The sequence below is a fragment of the Blennius ocellaris genome (assembly GCF_963422515.1).
Source record: "Blennius ocellaris genome assembly, chromosome: 16".
Taxonomy (NCBI): Eukaryota; Metazoa; Chordata; class Actinopteri; order Blenniiformes; family Blenniidae; genus Blennius; species Blennius ocellaris.
The window spans coordinates 4,390,614-4,404,163 of record NC_137665.1 but is presented as its reverse complement, the minus strand read 5'-3'; the positions used below and the strand labels follow the sequence as shown (position 1 = coordinate 4,404,163).

Here is a 13,550-nt window from a genome sequence, read left to right as displayed (position 1 = left end):
TATAAGTTTTCATTTCAAGTCGACAATTTACATCACAGCCCATCGGCTCACTGGAATTGCCCAGGTACTGCATGTCAGCCAGAGAGAAGAAGAAAGGGAGTGGTGGGAAGACTGAGGGACACCAGATAAGGCTAAAACAGAGGGAGGGGGGGAGGAAACTGTGGTTACTGCCACCAGATCCCAAACTCAGCCCGAATCAACACAGTGTTTTTCACGCTATGATCATCATCATCTTCAACATCGCCACCATTGTTGTTGTCATCGTTCAGTCCAGTGCTGTTGTGCAGAAGGGAATGCTGGGAATTTGGAGGAGTCAGTGCGGTGGACCTGGAGGAGACGAGATGAGACATGAGATGATGAGGAGACGCAACCTGAATTCGAGCTCGGCTCAATGAGAGCACTTCACAGCAGATTGTTTACAATTAATTTATGATTCTTTGAGCCCCATTGCGTTAAGAAGGACGTCTGATGTGAAAATGTCATTTATGGTACAATGGCTCCCTGTGCTGTGATAGTCTGTAGCTAAAACATAAATACAAATGAAGTACCGGTAACCAAAAGTAAAGTGATAACAACTATTTGATAGATATCTGTTTTTCGTTATTATTTCCACTGAGCAAAACTTACGGTTAATGCACATACAGCATTTAGCCGAAAATCATTGCATTCAAACATAAAAAGGTTCCCAAATGTGTCTCGATGTGAATTTTATTACCATGACATTGAAAACTTCTACACCCTTTGGCATTTGTGAATAGTTACCAAAATCCCTTGCTGCTCTCATGTGAACTGATTAGTAACATACAATAACAAAAGCATCCATTAGAATGAATTAAATAATTAAGATTAATATTCAGCTCTGTATTCGTCAATATTATTGTATAAATAACTATAAAAAAAAACATGTTTGTGGGAACTTAAAAGCACCATGAACTAAATGCACAAAATTAAGCTTTTGCACTGAAACTGTAACTGTAACCGAAACACACCATTCATTCATTCATTGTCTATGAAGTGAAAAGTTTGTAATGAATAATAATGTACATGTACGACTCATAACCTATTAAGTTATTTGTAAGCACAACCTTACAAACGTATACTGTATTTAGTGTAGATGGCAGCAGCATGATTGAATAATTGTTAAAAGGTTGAATATTTATGGATTTTAAAGCTTTTTTTTTATTCTTTCAGGAATGTGATCCTATGGTGGAGATTTGTGTCATGTCCAGATTAAACTTTTCGGGCCCAATAGAAACTCTACTTTAGCAGTTTACGGTACAGGTAGCTACATTTCTACTTGGGGGAGCAACAACATTAAAAATGGCACCGATCATCAGCATCAGCATGCATTTTGACTTGTCACGTTAGTAAAACAAGACACTGGAACAACTGAATGTTTATATTCGTTGCATCTTTGCTGTAAATCAACAGAAGACTGTTAAGTTACATTTTTTTGGGTAATTTTGTGCAGGAGTTAACCAGTTCTTACATTTGAGGCTGGAGGGCGACCCCTCATGACGTCCCCTCAGCCGCACTCTTCACACAAGCAGCGAAGGCCTCCATCAGGTCTTTGCAACCCTCAGCTCCCTTCTCCGCCACGCTGAAAGAAACAACAAGGTTGTGTTAAAATGACGGAGCCGCACTTTTCAGAGGACTGATGCCAGTGACAGGTCTGATACTGGAAGGGCCAAAACAAATTCAAAGGCGAGTAAAATCATTGTAAAAGGAGTAGCAATCTGAGGAGGGAAATGAAGGTTCAATACAAACGACATACAAAGGGACATGTGAGAGTGAGAGAGAGCGAGAGAGAGAGAGAGAGAGAGAGAGATTATTTCAGTCTCCCATTCAGGAGTGAACACAGCAGCCGACACTGACACAGTGCATTAGGTTGATGGAGCGAAAGTGGGGGAGAGAAGGAGGGAGGGAGGGAGGGAGGAAGCTGAGGCAGATAAAAAGGGAGGTGAAGAGAGCAGAGCCATGTGCATACTCCCATCTGTTTGACTGGACATCAGAGAGGGAGGGAGGGAGGGAGGGAGGGAGGGAGGGAGGGAGGAGGGGAGGGAGGTGGCACGATAATGCTGCAATGACAGGATACGGCGTTAAAGAGGAGGAGGAGGAAGATGAGGGAGGAGGAGGAGGAGATGCAAGTTAAATGAGTATTTGCCGACAATGACTGGCTCCTCCTTCAGCTTCAGGGCAACTCATCATTTTTTCTCTTTCCCCCCCCGCCCCCACACTTTTTAAGTTACTGATAGAAAACATACGTCTGCTTTAGTATATCAATTCTCAGTTTTTTTTCTTGTGACATGCTTTTTTAATCTTCGATATGTATTCAATTGTTAGAAGTGTGTTCACTTTTATTTAGGCATATTTATTATTTTGTTTTTTCTCCTCCATTTCTCAGTAAACTCTATGCAATATGAAATGTATAAAACATTTTTTTTATTGTTATTAAATACATTTTATCTTTATTTTAAGAGTGACAGAAATATTAGAATCTCCAGTGAACAAGCTATGTCTCAACTTTCTTGGGACTTGCTATGGTGATTTAATTCACACTTTGGTAAAGCTTTTAATAAAATTAAAGTGATTAAATGTTGCCTTTTACGAAAATGAAGAGATCAAACACAAAAAGTGTTGACGATTTCTACTACATTACCCACAATGCACCAGCTCCTCCTGAGACGAAGAGGGGGCATCAGAGGTCTGGTTTCTCACTGTCCCCAGGTGATATATTTGAGTCAGCTTCATTTAAGTTTCAACATGTTTTTTGAATACGCATGCATCCTGAACACATCAATTTCTTCTTAATCTTTGATGATGTATTAAGTGACCTACAAACTGTGATATATTAGCAGTCTTACAAGTCAGATCTCATAAACTTGGGTTCATTGGTTTTCAAATATGTAGTTGATTGGAGCAAAGTTTGCAGGTTTTCCCTTCAGGACAAACAAAGAAATGTTGTCTCAGTTATGAAGAACCTGAATTACCACTTGAGGAGCGAAGTTGAAAGGGACTTTCTGTTTGAAGAGCGTCAAATAGAGCACAAAGATAAGAAGTTAACGTCCCTCACTTATGGAGCACATTGTCTTGTTGCCAGTCTCAAAGTGTCTTCAGGCCTCAATGCGACATTTACACAGAGATATCAATGGAGCTGCAACCCATCTGGCTCTTTTTCAATTGAGAGGATGAATAAAAGACACTTGTGCAAGGCAAAATAAAAAGATAAAACTGAGGCTCCAACCAACAATCCTGCAATCAGAAGCCACGCAGAAATATATGCAATGGCATCAGGTTTTTCACTCTGCAATCCAGTGGTGGTGTGGCTTCATTTTGCGGCAGTAAAAATGATGGAAAGCGATCGTCGTCGATTCACTTTACTGTGCCACATTCATTCAGAGGGTCATATTTGCTGCTTTATCTCTCTGTGTTGTGGCCGGGTGCCTGTTCGTGATGTAACACACAGCTGGCTGCAGCAGATTATCATTCAGCGCTTTAGTTTGCCAGTAGAGATGGAGCAAATGGTGTGTGTGTGTGTGTGTGTTGCTTGGAGAGGTCAATGGGATCCATTGGACTGGGTGTAGACTGTGCGGATGCTTTTCTGAGGGTGGGTGCTTGGATGGGCAGAGTCGATGAGTGCCTGCGCTTGATGCAACGCACTGATGCACCAGACATTAGATCAGCAGCAACCCCGAGGGTGTGTTCTCACATAATCCACGATACACACACGTACACACACATGCGTGTGTGTCCCTTTAAAGCTTGAGAAAACGATTGAGAAGCTGTGTATTTTGTTCAAACTAGACGCACAACATGGCTGTAGCTGTAATCTAAAAGCAGCCACAATGTTTACACTCCTCAAATCAACAGCTTTGAATCAATATTGTCCTGAAGATGCTTGCTTGCATGTTAAATAAGTGAACGTGAGGATTAAGTCCTCAGTGCCGGGTGGTCACATGCACAAGCCGGCAGGGAGGGGGGGCTGAAGCTGATGTCATCATTACTGCCATCACGCAACCTCCTGAGAGGGCGAGCTCGACCGAGCGAGGTCACGTCACAGAGTCACCCAGCAAAGCTTTCGTGGTCGTCCTGATCCGGTGAATTCCCTCGCGTAATGCATAGTCCCGCTTTCAGGAGACCGGAGGCACACTTTCAGGACATCCAGAACCCGAGCTCTGACCCCGCGTGTGCAGGGGTGAAGCGAGGGGTAGTGACGTGACGTCACCATCCTTCACTCAGGCACAACCAGGACATAAATTGTGAATTATTCAGGCGGAGCTCGTCGTATTCGGTCCTCCGGGACGGCCATGAATAATAGATGGCCGAGCAGGTTCAGCGGTAAAACATGATGCAGGGGCTAAACTGTAGTCAACAGATCATGTTCGCGTGTCATTGTCTTCTTGAATTGACTAAGTAAATATTAAATATAAAATTTTTGGAGAATTACTCTTTATTTACAAATCAATATAAGTTCACAAGTTTACCAAAAAAATTAAAAAGATACTTCCGAGTGAGGGTTGCTTATCAGATCTATTCTTAGTTTAGCCCCTCATGTACTGCCGCAATATACAGAAGACATTACAATACCAAGTAATCTTTTTGAAGGTCATGTAACAATGCTGATGGCTGTTCTCAATGAAAGAGGGATTAAATCTCTTTTTTCAAACTGGCTGCCCCTGAAAGTATTGAATGTGTCCTGTGAACGGTGAATTTGAATATATTTGTCTAATATGCACAGATACTTTTTTTAGTTTTTTTTAGTTTTTTTAAATCTACGAAGTTGGTTTTGCATTGGAATGTGGGCAACCCAATGACCTTAAATTACACCTTTAATATGATTGTGACTTCTTTGAATGCAATAAGATTTCAGCTGTGATGAAAAAATTATTGTAATGAATTATAATGATTTTTTTTTTTTTTTTTAAAGTGGATAGCTATTAAAATGGACTTTATTGCCATTACACCATGTTCATGATGGATTATTCTGTTTCTATAACAAGTGTTCCAGTCAAAGATGATCTCAGTCTTGGGGTTTGGCTGGGACACAGAAGATTTTATAATTTTTCTAGTGATAATCTGGAGATTTGGAAATGGCTGTAATTCAGCATTTGACAGTATTATGGGGAGAAACATGAAATGCATCTGCTAAAAACAATGCGAAAACAAATGTATACATTAATATGAAACGCTGCACATGGGCATTTAAAGTTGATCGACAACTCTAATTATGTGATTGTCTCTCTGTTTGCCCTGTCATGGACTTATTAATTGCTCTCATGTCGTCATTATGGAAGTCACTCCTTCATATAATGTTTTTATATGATCACTGGCCATTAATAGATTTTATTGGATGTTAATGCAGAATTAACATCATCGTTTGATGATCTACTTGAAGTTGGGAAGAGTGTTTTGCACTTTGTGTAACAATGCAGCGAAACACAAACGAATCCTCACTGCACTTGTTTTAAATCAGCAGATGATGGTTTTAATTGCCAAATGAAGTTGATTATAATGCATTTTTTGATATTTGGGGTTGATGCAGTCTACTCCACAGGATAGTGGAAGCATAAATCATCATAAGAAGTGTACAGAGGGAGGTTTGCAAACCCCTGGAAGATCACCTTTTCCACCCCTCCTCCATATATATCGTTTGAAGACCTTCCCCTCAAAAATGTTCTTTGGAATTTTTTCCTGTTTATTGCACAACTCTCCAGCTCTTGCCTGGAGCGGCTGTCATAAACTCTTGTTTGCTGGGGTAGTAATTACTCCTCATACCCAGTTGGAGTCGAGGCTTCTGGGATTCCCTGTATGGAGTCTTTACCAGGTGCTCCCACGGTCTAAAAGTCAAGAGAATTTGTGTGAATGTCTCTTTCTCAGTTTTTTTCCCCAACCACATCTGTGTGTGTGTGTGTATTTACATGAATGCATGTTTTAATGTCAACAACACAAATTTATCAGACCAGATCCAAAAACAGATGTTAATAAAATAAAAAGTCACAGTGAAAGAAATCAAGGTATTTTGGGAACGTGATTATATTGTAACGTTGGGTAGGATTTTAAACACTTTTGTAAATTATAACAAGATAATACCTCCTTAAGGATTTCCTCCCACACTGGTGAGATGCTTCCACACACACACACACACACAAAAAGAAAACCTCCCCCCCCCAAAAAAAATCAAATAATACCGACTTGACACTTTAGTGCTGGTGTGTGTAACTCCATTCAGAGGAAGGAGGCTGGAGTCGGACACGGCACTCAGATTACTGGCTTGTGTCGAGTCACCAGATTCCATGAATAAAACCAGCACGCTTTCCACAGGCCAGAATGTACACACATGTCTGCACATATAGCCGTGGGCAGCCGGTAACAGAGAGGAAAACCCCGAATGTGAACATGTGCTCACGCTCGTCCCTCATGAAAGGTAACACAGTGTCAAAGTACGGAGGTCCAAACACTAATCAGCATCGTAACCGTGTTTTTTCCAAAAATGTAGGTTAATGTAACACCAATGTACACTTTTTGGAATAGAGGTTGACTTTAAGCTTAAAATATGTTTCGCGAGCTAAACTTTTACTTATTATTCAAATGAATCCTGTCGATTGTTAGGTTGTGAAAAATAAATAATAAAAAAAAGAAAAGCACATCGAAAGCAGGAATTAATTTGAATGTCTTTAAAGCTTCACTTGCACACTTCATTGTGTGACTTTGCCTTTGTGACCTTGACAAGGTTGTCACTCACACTCTTATTTAAAATGAAAAATATCGTGAAAATCTCATCTCTTTGAAAAAAATCCTATCAAAAGTATGTCATAAATGTGTGTTGAAAGGATTCGACCTGATGCAGGGGGGGGATTTTGAAACTTGTTTGTCATCTTGACATGAAGGCCTTAATCCAACATGGCTGCCTCCGTGTGTCCGCGGCTGGGTGCGGGGCCTCAGCTCGTCCGGGTGGCTCCGGGTGGGAAGGAGCAGGTGTCAGGTGGAACAGAAACATGATCCACAGCCGGGAACATGTCAAGGATGTCATAGTATCCTGCACGTACAGTCTGTCTTGGACACACTTCAATCCATGTTCTTTACCATCCAGCCGTCTATTAATACATACATGGAGTTCTGGTTTTAATTATACAAAGTGAAGTCCATTTCGATCTATAGCTGGAGTGAGAATCGGTTCTAGACGGAATCAAAGCGAAGGTCCAGACAGGCCTGTCAGGGTTTTCTGACTATGTCGACACTTTGGGAGATTTAACGAGGGAACCACTTATAGTCGGAGGCTGGAGTCCAAATTTGAAATGTAACCTGTTTCACGTGAATAAAACTAAGAATAGAATATAGTTTAGGATATAACATGCATCTAAATATTTTCAACAACCATAAATTAAAAAAAAAAACTTAAAAAAACAAGTGGTAGAAAAAGAAGTTTCTGTTGTTGGCAGTTTTCCAAAAGGTCAGTTTGACTGGCAGCGAGGCCTGCCCGGAGAAGAGGTCACTGTCAGCGTATTAAATTTACCCGCATGGTCACATGTAACAAAGGAAACTAGGGAACATGCTTGACGGGCAAAGACGCACGAGGTCGAGAATCTATAAGCGGGAAATGTTTTGCATTGAAATTTGCCCAAAGAGCTCCTCACTGGTTATCGCTGCTTTGAGATGAACGAATTTAAACCTCTTCTCATAGTGTAATAAATTATCAAATCTTCAACTACAGCCTCGGTTTTGAGAGGAATTCCAAACAACCTTCTGGGTTAATAAAGAACAAACCCTTTTCACTGGCTTGCTCGCAAATTTTGATAATAGAAAAATTTGAAATAGGAAGTCTTTCTTTCTTCACCTAGGGAATATCAGCTCAATATTGATTCGGCTCTAGTTTTAATCTAAACAGCTTCTAGGAGAATGAAATGGTGGATAGCCTTGAGCTGCTTCATTCGCGAGTGGCTAAATGACATACCGCTAGGCTAACAGCTATTGTGTTGCGAGTGTGTCGGCAACTGACTTGATAGAGTCAAATTAATGGCACAAACTTAACCCAAAGAGCAGATTGCTCAAGTCGGGCAAAAACTGTAAAACTAAACAGCAAAACGGATTCAAGTGGCAGCTCATTCCAAGTTCACATCACTTCCTGCTTAAACGTTCAATAAAGACACTTTATAGATCACATCTGATTGCTCTGCATAAACATGATATTCTCTTTTCTGGTGAAAAGAAATCTGACATCACAGGAAGCAGAGGTCATTTGAGAAAGGTCCGGTACGAGCAAGGTCAAGTTTATTGATACTCAAATGGGACGACTGTGGCCTTAAGATGAGCGCTGGCGGCTTAACACATACCTGCAGGGTCATATAGCCACACAAATGTGGCTGCTGCCCGACTGTCTTCCTGCTGATATGTTCAGCTGAGAGCAGCTGCATTCATATATTCTCCACGTAATCATTTGACAGTGGGATTGAATACAACGTAGAAGCAACCACAATTTCAAAACTATAAAAGTGCAATCCTTCTCTTAGTTGCTCCACATATTCTCTCTTTTTTTTTAATCCTTGCTAACTTCTTGGTGTTTATTGTTCTCCAGTCTGTAAAACAACTTTGCCAAAGGTTCTGCATGCTTCATGAATTCTGCAGGATTGTAGTTTTTTCGGGTGAGCTTGGATCTGAGTTTGCAAGTAATTCTCCTCATAGCATATTGTAGTGAGTCTGTTAGAGCAGACGAAAGGAAAAAAATGGCTTTGTACATTTATTCAAGTCAGGGATGCTATGAATGTGAATCTTAACCATCTATTGATTCAGTAAAACAGCTCATATGAAAGAAATCAGCTTGCTGTTTTGCTGTGGGTGTGTCACTATGTTGTTGTTGGCAAGATCAAGAAATGATGGAGAAAATAATGTTGGTTATGAACCTTTGATGTGGGAATGCGTTGAGGAGGTTCTGTTTGGATTCTCGCAGTGTTGACAGGACGGCTGTTCTTGACAATCCACTTTGCCATGGCTGTAAAGTGGTACTTGACCTTAACACCGCAAGTCTGCACACTCTCATCCAATGTAGTTATGAATGGAATGGCAACACAATTTCCTGAGTCTCAATGCAATACAATAAACTCCGTATTCGCTAGACACTGCAGATACCTCAAACAACAAAATTCAAAGTATCGTAAATATTCAGAGTTTATCAAGAACGTTGTTATGCTAAGCAATTCTGAGAGTCCAGAATTAGCCCACGCACATGAAAAAGTGCCGCCAAACAGCCCTGCTACATACCAGAAGTGCTCGTAAAAAAAGACTGAATCGTCTTCAGAACAGCTAAACCAGCGCGGGAGAATCTATCTATGTAAACCCTAAACATAGAACACTGTCCAACTAAAGTGTCAAAGGCATCTCGGTGCAGCATTGGCAATTGTACAACTTTAGCACATGATTAGCCAACCTTGCACGCCTTGCTTTCCTCCCCAAGTGCGACCTGCCGTCTTATCTGCACGCCTCACATGCTGACGCCTTATCAAGACCCGACAGTGTTCGCCAGACAAGAAGCAATACACATTGTCATAATGTTGGGTTGTCCCATGAAAAAGATGCAATTATTACAATCTGAAGAATCTGGATTTGTAGCTACATCTCTAGATATCGCGAAGTGATCCAATGACGAGAGACAATTCTCCTACTTCGAGCTTGATGCCGACTCGTAAAGTCTGTCAGTGGTTTGATGTGTTGGAGTGTTATGTAATTTCATCTTTTTACACATCGGCTGAAGTCAACTCCATACCGGTGTCCCTGACCGTTGACACAGCGAACGTCTGAAGGATACACCAGGGACGAACAGAACGAGCTAACGCAAGGTATTCTGGGGAACGGGAGGCAAGTGACGTGAGCAGATTCCCAGGCGTCATCCATGCGTGCAGACATCACCCCACCGCCACACATCATTAACCCCTCAGAATTGTTCTTCCCGACAAGGGGTACCCCAAGTTTTCATAACTTCCACTGTCGTGTTCAGCAAGGATGTCAAATTCAGTTACATTCCAATGGGGACAATTGGTTGTTTTGTTTTTTTTTCTTTCCTTGCAAACCGAAGCATCGCTTCAAGAGACTCCATTTTAACATGGCGCATTTGAGGTCGCCGTTTCATCTCAACTAATCTCTCCAATAGGAAGGAAAAATTTTGGGCGAATTTTTGCTATTGTTGCATCTTTTTCTGAGCTTGTTACAGAATAGTCAAGCACTTCACAGATGATTCGGTTGATCGGGTTTTTGCTCAGGGTTTCGCTGCGTGAACATCACAAATGACAAATGATGGAAGGCATCGAAAGAGTGAAAGCTAAGACAAAGAAATTAAAAAATATTTCAACAACTTGATTTCATGGTCTATCTCTCGTCTCATGTTCTCCAAGTTTGGCTGAAGTGGAAGAGACGGTTGTGGACATTTATGATCTGCACACAATCCCTTTGCAGCATGCAAGCCATCACCTACCATTTGTCCAGGTCAGCCTTGATGGTCGCACAAGCAGCAGGGACGGGGGCCTCAGCGGGGGCAGCGGCGGCTTCAGAGTCGGACATGTCTGTGGTGCTGGTGGTGCTGCTGCTGTGTGGTGTCAGGGGTGTGTGTCCTGTCCTGTTCCTGTCCTCTGAAAGCCTGTAGATCCCAGTCCCACCAACAGAGAGAGAGCGAGAGAGAGAGAGAGACAGAGAGACAAGGGAGATAAGAGCGGGTTGGCTAAAGGGGAGGGTAGTGCTGGAGGAGGTGGGTGGAGATATAACATGTGAGAGTCAAGCACACGTGTGTACACAGCAGTCAGGGGAGGGGCGGAGGGGTGCAGGATGGGTGAAGGGGCAGTGACCCGGAGTGAATTGCAGAAGAGGGGGATTGTGAAACGAGGGCAGGAAGAACGGGGGCGGTTGGGGTTCCTGGTTGGCTGAGGCTCATCGTGAGCTTTGTTACCTTCGGTGCTATTTTAATGGAAGCAGGGCGCCAAAACCAACAGCAGAGTGCAGGCATGGAGGAAAAAGTATAACACTGCAGGGAGAAATGCAAGTTAGGACGAGACACCGGCTTTAAAGGTGCCTAAGAATGTGTGTGTGTGTGTGTGTGTGTGTGTGTGTGTGTGTGTAGCATGATTGTAATTACGTGCAGTGTCTCTACATGATCTTCTACAATTGACAGCTGCCATCTAGTGGTCACTTTGTGCAGTTAGCATCTCTGCAGCTCATGGCAGCACATGGCTGCCATTCAACAAAGGTCAGAAAATATGATCCAGAAAAAACACAATAAAAGGCCTGTATTATTTCAAATTTGTGTCTCGATGTAGTTTAGTTAAAGTATGTGTTGCTTTATTGCAAGATAAGTACAAAGAGTTTTCTTATGGCTTTGAAAATTGCATCGCAAATGTTTTCAAGGTCAACGTCAGGACTGGGAACCTTCAGAATTTAGGTAAAGGTTGACATAAAAATGACTTTGACCATCAATAGATTTGTAGTCATTTCTCACCTTTTAGAAATACAAATAAAACTTAGAAAAGTTATGCTTTTACATGTTGTCTTGGGCCTGAAACACAGTTCACAGCCAAACATTGTCAATGGGAAATGGCATTAAACTCTGAAAAATGTGTCTTTTTTTCACTACTTTTACAGGAATTTTTTTCTATTTTTTGACTTATTGTCTAAACTTTGGTCTTTTCTCAGCTTTCTCGGAAGAGGATTTTTCTCTTGGTAACAACATTCACAGCGGCTGTCCATGCTGAAGTAAAAGGTATTTAGCAACAAGTGGAACCAGTTTTCCTCCTTCGGTAGCGAGAAGAACATTTTTCTAAATGCTCTCTGTAGTTTTAATGGGACGTCAACCTACTTCTCAGGGTCGTCCTCCATTATCCTTCATTGCGAGACATTATGGCTGCTTGTGTAACGTTACAACATCAGTGCCACTGTGTCTTAGTTGTTATGTAATGCAACAACCTGAAGGAGTCTGGCTCCGGGGCAACTGTTGCCTGGCGTACAGGCTTCAACCGGTATTTTGTGAAGCACAAAAAGCTGTTTGCAAGGATTGAATTTTAAATGTATAACCACAACAAGCACATAAACCTCTTTTACGTCAACCTTTGCATGTTTTTTCTTCTTATGGGTAAATGTGACCGACCGAAGACCTTTAAATCTGACACCAGTCTGAACCTCGTATGATTTAGATGCCTCCTTGCTTCAATTTGACTCAGACAAATGAGTTGTCATCAACCTCTGCAGGGGGCCGATTGCCACCTATTCCTTTGAAATGTGTGCAGAAGAGCAGGATGACACCTAAAACATGCAGAGCTGTGGATCCCGGGGTCCAGGAATGGGAAACACTCACATAAAGAAGGCATTTCCTTGATGTTTACAGCCTCATTCAAAGAAATGTTTTTCTTTCTCCATGTTCCAGCTTTCTCTTCACTCCTAACCTTAAACACACGTTCACTTGAACTGGTTTGTCCCAGTTCCTGAACTCCTCCTTCCCCCTCATTCATATTCCACTGAGCAAAGTGCCTCTAAATTACATCAGCATCAAATGTCAACTAATTAACTTCCTGCATGGGAAAAAAAAAACCCTCTTGTCATCCACTTTCTCATACATTGAAATGCGAAATAAAACAGGTACACGTTATGATCCATAATAAAGAAGCATAAAAGTGCAATATGAAAATTAAAAAAACGTTAAAAAAAACTTAAAGAGTCTTTAAAGTACAGGTGGAAAGAAAAAAAAAAGTTTTCAAAGGGCAGCAGGAGCTTCTCCTCTGAACAAACAGAGATGAGCTTCAATCAGAAGCCAATTCCTCACCTCCATGTGAGCTCATGTGCATCTAGACAAGAGGGAACACCGTGTACTTTAAGTAGCACGAGGGTCCTCCTGTGTGGAAAGAAGCTCGTATGAAGAGTGCAAGTGGTGGTAGATTCCTACCTATCTGCAGATGGGACGTCTTGGTCCTGAGTTGCTGGAAAAGTGTCTAAGTTGTGTTGCAGCAGTCAGAAGAGCAAGGGGGGAAAAAAAAGGCAAAGGGGCACTTTGACGGGCTGCAGACTGCTCTGTAGTGAGTGTGATCTCAGTGGAAGGGGGTGTGTGCAGACTCTGGTTTATGATCATGCGTGTGTGCATGTGTGTGCATGTGTGTGCACTCAATGTATGCGGAGCCGAGAGACAAAGGCAGAGGTGTTTGAAGGGAGGGCAGCAAAGAAAGGGGCAGAAAAGAAGTTTGAACGCATAGAGCAACGGACTAAAAAAGAAGAAGCCCCTGTTTGAGATTCCACAAGGGTTAAAGACAGACTTGGAGTGGAAGACAGTGCACGTGTGGCACATACACTGCATGCAGGCTGGCTGTGGGAGACTGCGGCAAGGTCGACGTTTCAGCCCATAAAATTGTGAAATACGACTCTGGTGGCGCTCACAATGTCCAAGCCTGTTTATTCCTTTCAACCCTTATTTATCCCCTTCCTGATCCACTTCTGTTCTCTGAAGGTCTCTTTCTCCCTCTTGCTCTTGTGTATGCATTCAAAACCTCCAGGCTACATGCTTACTCTGCACCATATAACAATATACA

The 13,550-nt window shown here is 41.9% G+C and overlaps 1 long non-coding RNA gene across 1 annotated transcript; it reads right to left on the bottom strand.

Annotated features, from left to right (window-relative positions):
• Nucleotides 1-13,049, bottom strand: LOC308141500. The gene is made up of 4 exons (XR_013936977.1): nt 12,914-13,049; nt 10,463-10,624; nt 1,490-1,600; nt 1-327 (listed from the first exon to the last, which is right to left on the bottom strand). It is a non-coding gene; the product is annotated as an uncharacterized lncRNA (long non-coding RNA).
• Between the last annotated feature and the right edge of the window lie 501 nt (nt 13,050-13,550).